Genomic DNA, 11,338 nt, shown 5'->3' with positions numbered 1-11,338 from the left:
TAAATAAATTTTTAAAAAATAAAGGACTGATGAGCAGAAAATAGGTAGGCTCTACTCAGGTAACACTCAGGTAACTTTGGGACTGTCATATTTGTTCTCTTGGACCTACATGTCCCACTGTCCTGCCCATCTGTTCCTTTCACTCAAGATGCTGGAATCCTACACCATGGGCAGGATTTTCACTTCTCAATATAGAACATGCACCTTACCTCATGGTCCAACTGACTTCCTGAGAATAAATCATTGTCCTTGTACTTTGTAAGAGACAGCAAACAATGATTTTGTTGTTGAGGTATATGAGGCTGCATTCATTCGACGACGACATATTTTAATCACCAACAAGTATCCTAAAATTTTGGATTTTAATGCCCTGAAAGATCAACTTTTAATCAGTTATTGATTACAATTTGAGGAGCCTTGTGTCCAGGCTAAATGCAGTGTGACTTATTCTATGGTGAGTAACTCCTGTTCATTTGAAGTCTTGAAGTTGTTTTAAATGCCTTAAACCAAGTTTCTCCAACAGCAGTGTCAGAATTGTGACATTTTTTGCTAGTTTTACAGTGAAAAGGATTCTTTAGAAATGTGTTGAAAGGGACTGTGAGTTCACTCTGAGTCTTTGATTATGTTTAATAGCTTCGCTGTCAGACAGTGAGTCATGATCTTTCTCTTTACAGTTTGTATTTACACCTCCTGGCGTTTGATAAAAGCAATGTAGCAGGCTCTGCCTGTTGACAGTGATGAGTCCTTTATTGTAATCAGTACAGCAGAAAAAATAAAACTTGGCACAATAGGGTGTAAAACCCCTTCCTTCTGCCATTTTAAATGTTAGTAGTTATGTGTGTAACCTTGTAGAAAGACTGCTTTGTGAAACAAAATGTCAGCATATCCAGTCATTCGATTTACATGAGAAATTTTGCTTTCTCTCTATCAGGTTCAGTTTAGCAAATGAAGTTAAGAAAAAAAAATTTTTTATCTTCTCTATTTGCAAACCTTGGTGATGTAACCATTTATAAGCATGCCTATGTAATATTTAATGGGAGAAAATGAACGCTAATTCCCTCTCCAGTCCAGTGAGGCTGAATTTGTCTAGCAGTAGGGAGTGATCAGAGTAAATGAACTGCAAACAGAACGCTGACGAAGGAGTGGGATTGCTATTTCTGAATTCCTATTGGACTACAATAATTGTTAATAATTTATCTCAAGTTTGCCTCACTCTAGGCTGCATTTTTTACAGTAATTTCCTCTAGAAGTCTTTGAGTTGAGCTTTGCAGGTTTTCCCCCCACATATGCTAATATCTTTAGTCAGATGTCACTAATTTGAAATAGGTTTTGTCCCTTTTGGTGAAAATAGCTTAGAATTCAACAAAGTAGGTATCTGGGTACCTGGGTTCTAGCCCCTCATGTAGGAGTCTATTTAGGATCCAAACAGAGAGATGAAGTAATGGATGAGTATAAGGTGGAGTTTGGTAAACTTTTTCTATAAAGGGTCAGATAGTAATTATTTTTCGCTTTGTGAGCTATGCAGTCTCTGTCGCAACTACTCAAGTCTGCCAACGTAGCGTGAAAACAGACATAAACAACACATAAATGAATGAGCAATGATCATGGTTGTGTTCAAATATAACTTTATTTAAAACAACAGGGAGCAGCATGGTTTTGGTCTGTGCACCATAGTTTGCTAATCCCTGCTATAAGATTTCAGCCCTCCAGAACCGTATTTTGGCACATTACTAAAAATAGCGATCACATAGTTTTCTTTACATGTTCATGTAGAGAAAGTGTTGAGGTTCCTTTAGACACTGCTGAGTTATTTAGAACGTGTCCTAACACCAGCAAACTCTTGCTCTAGGCTTGCAAAACCCAAGGCAACAAGTGCTTGAGTAAAGGGCAGAAAAGGACCAGAAGAGACCTGGGCCAAAGAAGCAGCCGTACCCACCCAGCATGTTTTCCTGGTTATTAATAATGTTGGGTGGAATGCATTGACGTGGGAGTAGAGGAGGGAGTCTGGTCATGCGAGAAGCTTGGACCAGGGACTATTCTTGCCAGTATGATCATTCCAAATCATCCAAGGCCTTAAGGAAGTAGGAGTTATCAAGATAATGGGACCCTAGCCTAGCAGACAATTCAGAGAGGAGAGTCAATCCCAGTAGGGAGAATAGACCACTTGGTAGGCACCACGTTGGACTGGTAGAAGGTATCTCTGTTGGGGGAGCTGATAGAGGTGAAGACGTGGGAGGAAGCAAGGAGTGGTTGATGAGATGTTTAGAAAGTGGAAACTTGTGTTTTCAGCAGCCAACTTAGACACCCAAGTTTTTCTCGGGCAACCTAATTCCCGGAATATCACAAGGTTTAATTAAGGCACCGCTGGAATGTGTGACCGAGTTTCTTACCCACAGGTTGGGTAGATGTCTGCAGATACTACAGCAAAGGCTGGGAAAGGGGATGATCAAGACCCAGGAACTAGGCAGCAGCTGACAGTATGTATGTATGTATGTATTGTGCTCACATAGGACAAAAGCTACGAGGGCCAGAACTGAACTCTTTCATTATAAAGTCTGATTTATACCTCTGTGGGAAAATCAGCCACTATGCCTAACACTGCATTGTTTCATGAGAGTCTTAGCTACTGAAAGTCATATTGTCTAACCCTTTTTTTTTTTTTTTTTGCGCTACGCGGACCTCTCATTGTTGTAGCCTCTCCCGTTGCGGAGCACAGGCTCCGGACGTGCAGGCTCAGCGGCCATGGCTCACGGGCCCAGCCGCTCCACGGCATGTGGGATCTTCCCGGACTGGGGCACGAACCCGTGTCCCCTGCATTGGCAGGCGGACTCTCAACCACTGCGCCACCAGGGAAGCTCTGTCTAACCCCTTTTTTGTGACGCATAAAGAAGTTTTACATTGTCAAAAGATTTCTAAAGATGCAGTAATAATTTCACTTGAATATGGAAGCATTTTCAAGATGAAAAGCGGAAACAAAGAACAGCATAATAGGTATTATGTTCCGTAGACATTTCAAGATGAGTTATTGTACTGTAGGCATTTTTTTAAATACAGAGAACAATGCTTTTAACCTTTATGTGTATATTTAAACACTCATAAAACATTTCTACTTTTTATGACAAAAATTTCAATGTACTAATGTACTTACAAATGAAAGTAAAGAAGAATACCTGATGTTAATTGTATAAACATAAATACATAAAGCACATTGCTTTTGTAGCCGTGAGGAGACCCGTGTATACCATTTGGGTAGGTTTATTCTAAATTTCCCATAAAGCAGTATTCTATTTGTTCTTCAATAAAGTGTGGGCTTTGCCATCAGTGGAAAATAATAACCACCGTTTAATTTCGCAATTAGTGGCTTCTCCCTAGATAAGATTTGCCTGAGAGGATAAGTGCATTCCAGTTTTGAGAAATTACCATCTCCTAGGTGAACAAACCTCTAAAAAGAAAGTCAAACAAACCTCATCTCAGAACCTCACAAGAGTTGGAAACAACAGGCCTGATACCTCAGTCCCACAGCTCTTTGCCAACCACGTTTGGGGAATTGCTGTGACTGACAGAAGGAGAGAAGCTGAATTTGAGATAAACAGAAGTGAGGTGCTTCCTAAGTGAGGCAGGAGAGATGAGATAGCTAAATGCAAGCAGCACTAACTATACTCTGCACCGTTGATTCCCGGGATAAGTCAACATGTGCAAAGTGGGGGCTGGATTGGAGCCATGTTAGAAAATCTACCTACTGGTGGCTCCAGGGCTGATTCTGGAAAAGAACCTTATTCCAGGCAGCCCACTGGCATCAGTGGAGGTCCTACTGCATGCAGAGCATTAGAGAGAGGGGCCATTTCATGGAACCTGAGAACCCAAATGCAACTAGATACTTGAGTTTGAAACTCAGAAATGTGAGTAACACTTTTTTTTTAATTTAATTTAATTTTATTTTATCTTGAAGTTGATTCATTTATTTCTTTATGAAATTTACATTCTCGTGAAAAAGACAGAGTGAAACTCTTTTTTTTTTTTTTTTTTTTTTTTTCGGTACACGGGCCTCTCACTGTTGCGGCCTCTCCCGTTGCGGAGCACGGGCTCCAGACGCGCAGGCTCAGCAGCCATGGCTCACGGGCCCAGCCACTTCGCAGCATGTGGGATCTTCCCGGACCGGCGCACGAACCTGCGTCCCCTGCATCAGCAGGCGGACTCTCAACCACTGCGCCACCAGGGAAGCCCCGAGTAGCACTCATTTTAAGTAAGGGGAAAAAAAATAGGGAAACTACAGTGATAGCAAAGGCCACTCACAGTTGTCCAGCCTTGAGGAATACCTAGAGCCATGTCCCTCTGCAGAAACAGCTGATGAGCCCCAAGTCCTTCATTGTGCTCCAGCTGTTGGTCTGAAGCCATGTGAGGCTAAGAGGGTCACTGCCAGCAGGGGAAACCCAACCACACAATCTGCTGTCCGTAAGCCACTCATGTAACCTCCCATTTTCCATGCAGAGAGTTGAGTTCAGACACCAAAAATGGTCTCGTGAAGCTTTTTTCATTTCCAGGAGCACCTGTATCTCTACAGAGCCAGCTCTCCTGAGGAGGTTCTGAAATGCACTCTGTCCCCACGGTCTCCCTCTGCCCTTCCCAGGAAAATGTGGAAAAGTTCCTTACTCACCAAGTGGTTTGCCTTGATGCCAAACAACTCGCTTGGTAATTGGTTCAATTGTAATAAATTAGCTTAGCCATGATTTTGGAAGAGTTGTAGCTCCATGTTGCAGACCTTCTTCACTCAAACTGCTTCCCACAGACCAACCGGGGGCTCTTAGAGAAGATGAACTCTTCTGGTTGCTAATCTGAGGGGGAAACCTAGCAGATCGCGTTTACTTAGCCTCTCCATTCAATTTGCCTGTGATAAACTGGGCTCTGCTAGATCTGTGCCTGTTTTATACAATAGGGATAATGGAAATAAAATGAATACTTCAGAACAGAGGCAATAAGGTATTATTATGGCTAATGAAGGAATGATTTGTTTTGAATGTCAACTGCTTAGAGGCAAGGATTTTATAAAAATCAAATAATAAATGGTCACCATATCGGCAATATAAATATTCCCTTATTGATCTTACATGGAAATCAGATTTCAGAGAGAAAAATGCCCAACACACTTCAGAATAGATTCTAGAGCAAGTATCTATGATGAATTATCAAGTTCCTAACTTGCTGGCATTACATTTTTCGAAGCACCCTGATATTTGATTTATAACTGTTCTTACTTTACTTAGATTTCTAGATTCTATAGGTACTAAAATTGAAGTGAAAGTTTCATGAGTCGCAACAATCAGAATAAGGCATTATATAATGCAGTAGTTCTCTTAAGCTTGCACTAGACATACATGGAGAGTTTATTTAAAAGACAGATTCCCAGGACATATCCTCCAGAGACTTTGAGTCAGAAGATCAAGTAGGACCTAGGAATCAGCATTCACACTAAACAGCCAGCGAGTTTCTCTGCTTGTGGCCCTTGATCGTATTTTGAGAAAAACTGCAATAGAGTACATCCTGCTTTTGAATCAGGTTTCACAGGACACCCGTAAGAGGACAGAAAGTTAAGAGGCTTAAGATAGCTGAAATGGAGCTGAGATCAAGCCTCTGGTTCAGAGTAGAGTGCCAAAGGGAGGAAAAAGATAAAAAGGAATTTTTATAGACGGGCCACTCACCTTGCTCCCCTTTTCCTGATCCACACCAAGTGTGCATCTTACAAGAGAACCCAGAATTAATCCCCGCACAGTGCCTAATGCACCCACTGAGTTCAGTAAGCCCTGCCTCTCTGGAATAAAGGCGGGTTTTAGTAAGGAACATTGCAGTTATAAAGACTAGGGCTACTCAATACAAAAAAAAAAGGTAAAAATGTCAATGATAGAAAAGTACTGCCTGCCCTACTAATTATTTTAAAACATCTGGATAGCATAGTCTACAGTTCATCCAGATGTTTCAGCTTTGTGTACAGAGCCATGCTATGCATTCCAGCTGTCTGTTTTGACATGCATTTCCATGCTTGAACAGTCAGTGTCTGATGAATATATTGTGGGGTGGAGGGGGAAGAGACAGCCTGAAGCCACGCACACACAGTCCCCAGCTTCAAACAGGTCTGTGCCAAATATTGGTTTATTAGATGTTCAGTATTCAGAGCGTGGTTTCCTCTGGAAACCATGTTTCACACAGTGGTTAACTACTCAAGCCAGTCCACAGAAGCCTCCTTAATCCATAACATAGCTAAAGTAGGGAATGGATAAAATTACCCAGTTGAGTTGTAGAAGTTGGATGTCCCCATGAAGCCCTCTGGAAGAGGAGTGGGAGAAGACGAATTTTTTCTCTTTCCTGGAGTCAAGGATGAGCCTGGGCTACAAGACGTACGGCCTCCCTCCCCAGCACTCAGGCAAAACTCACATTCTTAAATGCAGTTTGTCTGAAATAAATGGGCTAAAAAGAAATTTGGACAAATTTGATTGACCAATAGCCCCCTAACTTTCGAGGAGATATTTGTCTTTTAAAAGAGCCTGTTTATTTTTTATTGAATTTCTAATTGTTGAAATGGCAGGCAGTGTAGCATATTAGCTTGCATGAAAATAAAAGAGAAATACTCAGATTCTTTTGGAGAAAGGGAGATTATAGGCAGGTTGAACTTGCCTAGGAATCCTTCTCTAGTCGGTTCCCCAGGGTGCTGCTTCATTTATGCCAACATTTTCTATTTCTTGGCTTCCAAATATTCATATGTTCCAAATGCTATACAATGTGTTTTGAAATAGCCAATATGGAGGCAGTTAGGCCACCCCACTGTGTGTGTGTGTGGTGGACAGGGTTTGGGTAGAGGCAGAGGGACAAGCATTTGAATCTGTGGATCATTTCTGAGGTGAGTTCTGCCACCACTAAAAAATATATTGGTCTGTGTAGACAAATACCTGTGTTGATTGCATATAAATAAATATACTGAGTGTTGATGGTGAATCATGTTAATTAACACAGACCGACACTTCTTCGTGATATGCTACGATCAATACTGTTCTATTATGATATTCATCTCTAATTAATTTTGGCTCAGCAGGATGAAGCTGCAGACTCTGGTTACTCAGGGGATGGCATTTAAAATATGCACTGCTTTACTTGTGGACTAAACTAGTGAATAGCTACTCTTGGGCAGTGGAAGAAATTATTTCACATCACTGCTCTCTGCTGATGTGTTTCCACCAGAGAACCTCTGCAAAGATGGAAAAAAAAAAAAAATCACTACAAGAGAATTCCAGAGGTGGAAAGAGAAAGAAACCATGTAGATATCTAAGGAAATCTTGGCGCTTGAGTAGAAATCATCCACAAGGACTGACCAATTTACTGGCATTATTGCAGAAGCTGGACACTCATTGCTTTCACTCCATTCTCTTTGTAAGAGAGTATAATCCTTCCTTGAGATGTTTGGAAAGCAGTGTATTGGGGTAATAAATAGAGGGACTTCTCAAGTCCAAAAGAGTGGGTTCAAATCCCATGTCTTCACCACTAACCGGCCATGTTATTTGGGTCAAGTTACTTATTTTCTTTAGTATCCCTCTCCTCATCTACAGTGTCAGACTGATAATAGTAATTGTTGTCCACTACCTCAGAGGAAATGATAAAGAAGAAGACATGGCTTCAAGGGGCCTGACACTCCATTAGCATTCACAAAATGTGAGCTGTTGTTAGGTTGAGGGACATATTTGCTCTCGTGGCCGTTCAGTTCAGTGTAACAATGGGCTGTGTGTAATAGCGTCCTAGTGTACCCATCCAGACAACATAGGCCAACTCTGCGACCCCCATGACCTCAGGAGACTAGAGAAGCAAGATCCACTATTTCTCAGAGCTGCCCTTCAGCAACCTCAAATTTCTGACTGTATAGGTAGCTAGGTCACAGGCTTAGAAAAGAATGACCAGTTAAGTTTCGAGAAGGATGTGGCCTTCTCCATCGTAATCTTAGGACTGGACTGATCGCAATCTGAACAAAAAGAGAGGGGTCCCCTTTCTTACCCAGGCCTTGAACATACAAAGGTCAGCCTGTGGTTGACTTGATTTGATCCCCTATTCACTTTGTAACTGTGGGGCAGGTCCAGGACCGGGATATCCAGGGTGCACGTTATAAAGCCAGCTTGTAATTCAGGCTGTGATTTCAGTCCCCTCAGATGAAGGGGAGGAGTAAATGCCCCAGCTCAGGCTTGAACAAGTCATGGCAGGTTCCGTCTTCATGATGCAGTGCTGTAACTCATCTGCTATTTGTCCCTCACCCTAATGAACACCAAACTCACTCAGAATATACTAAGAGAGAGTTTTTATTAAAGATAACATTAACAAAAAGGTTAGGCTCTCTTTCAGCACTGCAGGCAATTACTGAAGTATATGAATTCAAATAGGAGCAGAATTATAATGCGTTTTTGCTTTCTTCGTCTTCCCAGTTTCCACCCTTTCCCTCCATTCCCAGCTCTGTCAAATAGGCCTGTAATGAGAGCGTGTAGCGATGTCCCAGGAGCCCCTTTTAGAGAGCCCTTTGATGTATAGTCCAGTCCATCCAAGCATATCTGGTCTCGGATTATAATCACCTATGACCATCTCTGTCTGCCTCATTAGATCATAGCTCCTTAAAGATTGGGATCGTGTGTTTTCATCATTTTTTTTTAGCCTGGGCCCCACCCCTCCCTGCCTCAGCAACTGGCTCTGAGCCATTCTGAGATGATCTCAGTGATAGGGATACAAAGGAAGGAAGGAAGCTGGGGAGGTGGGCTCAGCAGCCTGCAGCCTAGTGCTCCCTGGAGAGCAGGCTCATTGTTGGGGACACACCAGCAGCTCTGGTGAGCCAAGCAGTGACTCCAGTCCCCTGGGTGCCTTTGCTGCCTCTGTTCCTGTCCCCCAACACTGCTCTGCCCTCTCCCTAAACTCCAGCTCCGTCAGGTCTTCTGTCATCTCCTAACCTCTGTATAGTGGATTTTTTTCTGTGTGTCTCTTGGCATTAGTGCCTTCTTTGTGTGTCTCACATCTAACCTCTTCGGGAGAGGATTTGATTCGTTTCATTATTACGCAGCTCTCACAGCAACTTAGCTCAGACGCCACAGGCCGGTCTAAAGATGCCCCGGCCCAGATCTCTGACCCAGTCAGCTGTGGTCCAGGAGAACTGTGTTACCTGAGACGAACATGTCCACCTGGGCCCAGTGCACTTGTGGGTACTCTGTACAGAGAGAAGTGTTAGGTGTGGTGGGTTCTCAGCCTTGCAGCACCTTTCCTCCAGAAAAGAAGCCCTCCAAAAATGTTTCCTGAATGGCCAACTAGCTCTGGGGGCTGGGCCTTTGCTTTAGGCAGAGCGAATAATAGCTTTTTTGAAAAGATGAGCACAAGAATTGTTAAATTCCAACATTGTGCAAGACACAAAGGAGAGAACAGTTGACTAAAATGTTGTCCCTATTCTCAAGGTGCCAGCAGACTAGTAGCAAAAGACAGATATGTAAGCCTCTAAGAGCAGCAGCAGATGACCATGGCTAAGAGTATGGGCTTTGGATATCAGTTCAAATCATAGGTCGTCTATTTACTAGCTGAGTGACCTTAACTTCCCTGCGTTTCAGTTTCCTCTGTTTCCTCATTTACAAAGTACAGCCTTGTACTGGGAATATACAGGGAGGGAAGAACGCCCAGCACACAGCCTAGTGCTTTGTGTAAAACTGGAATATGAGGATAGTATTACTAACTTGCATGAGGTTATAATACATAAATTTGGACGTAAATCACTTAGCTTGGCACACAGGGAAATCTTACTGAAGGATAGCCATCTGTTTTTCTAATGCAATGTAAATGTGAAAATCAAAGTATCCATAAAGTAGCACGGAAAGGAAAAAAAGGAGAAAACAGAGGTCAAAGAAGCCCCTACTGAGAGCTGGCTGTTTGGAGCAAGCCAGTAGTTGGCAGGGTCAAGGCTCAACCCCAGGAGCACAGTGGTGGTTTCTTTCCACTGTGCTATCCGGAGCTGCTGGCTTTTCTCCCCAAGCCGCCAGAAAGCAAGGAGCAACCACGTGGGGGAAACTGAGGCATGCCAGCATCCTCAGGACAACGGCAGCCCCATCTGTAATAAGCTACTCTGTTATCCTGCAAAATGCATATCCTGTTATAATGGGAGAGCTCAAAATGTCTAGAGATTTGCATTGATTTTGTGTCCATCTAGGGCTATTAGGGTGTTATTACAGCTGAGGCACCGTTTTGAGGGTTTGTTTACTTAAGTTGAACCACTCCTAGGAAAGCACAGTATGAAAAATACATGACTGTGCTCTTGGATTTATTCAGCTCAACTTTTTCTCTCATCACTGGACTCTGAACTCAAGTACTAGTTTGAAAGTCTAATTAATAGCCAAGAAGGTCATTAGAGAAGGACTTGAGAGTTCATTGAAGGATACAGCCATACTTAGTTTATGTCACACGAAAATTTAAACACAAAAGTAATAGCCACAAAGATTTGTTTTTGCTGTGTGATAGTCTTAGACCAGAGTGGGGAGACTTATACTTGTTTAAGCTTCTGATGAAAGTAGAAGATCCCCTTTCGTAATAAATGAAGATAACTATTTTTGGACTAGAGGTCACAATTTATAATATTAACATGCCTGGCATTATGATGACAGTGGCACTTTTGTGAGTCACTGAGAGGATACGGACCCTGGGTATGGGAACGAGAATTGTGATGAATGCGGGAAGCTGGCTATCACGGCGGCACTTGTCCTCTGCAGTCATCAGGCCAACCTGCTACCCTGCAATATGATGAACAACGAGGTAATCAGGACATTGCTGTGCATTAACAGGACAAGATGCTCCTGCTAAAAATCAGGCCCACACCACCACAGTCACCCTTTTTTTCTGAGATTAAAATGAAATGCTGAATTTCAGTTCTTGTCATCTTCCTTTTCAGACATTTGGAAATTATCTTCTACTAGCAGACTTGTGCCTTTGGCTTCTCCAGTAGTTTCTTAAGCTACCTAATAAGTATAACTCTTATTTCTTATCATCTGTAAATTGGGATGCTTAATAAATTCCATATGATGATCATTTAACATTCTACAAAAGGAAAAAAAAAGGTGTCACCGTCGTCTTTGGCATTCATGATACAGTGTCTTTAACTGTATAAACGCTGTCTAAAGAGTTCATTCCATGCACTGGAGACAGGACTTAGGGCGCACATATTTGAACCTGGAGTGCAGCAGGGTGCTTCACAATTCAATATTATGTGTGCCTATTTGACCTTGAGTCCCCTGAGAACAGCCTCGGGTTGGTGGTGCATTCCTCAGCGACATTGTTCCAAGGCTCTAGA

General features: G+C 42.5%; 1 protein-coding gene across 9 annotated transcripts in view; it reads left to right on the top strand.

The window, feature by feature from the left end:
- The first annotated feature begins 240 nt into the window (after window positions 1–240).
- The window catches only part of B3GALT1 (beta-1,3-galactosyltransferase 1), a 107,435-nt gene continuing 96,337 nt past the window's right edge, over window positions 241–11,338 (top strand). For 7 of the 9 annotated variants that reach the window (XM_082657820.1, XM_082657821.1, XM_082657822.1 and 4 more), the window contains exon 1: window positions 241–454. The gene's annotated coding sequence lies outside the window, so the exon portion shown is untranslated. Of the gene's footprint in view, window positions 455–2,396; window positions 2,486–11,338 lie in introns of all 9 variants that reach the window. The other 2 variants (XM_082657818.1, XM_082657823.1) reach the window with 1 other exon arrangement.

The sequence above is a fragment of the Grampus griseus genome, assembly GCF_964374135.1.
Source record: "Grampus griseus genome assembly, chromosome: 7".
Taxonomy (NCBI): domain Eukaryota; kingdom Metazoa; phylum Chordata; class Mammalia; order Artiodactyla; family Delphinidae; genus Grampus; species Grampus griseus.
This window is presented reverse-complemented; position numbering and strand designations above follow the sequence as displayed.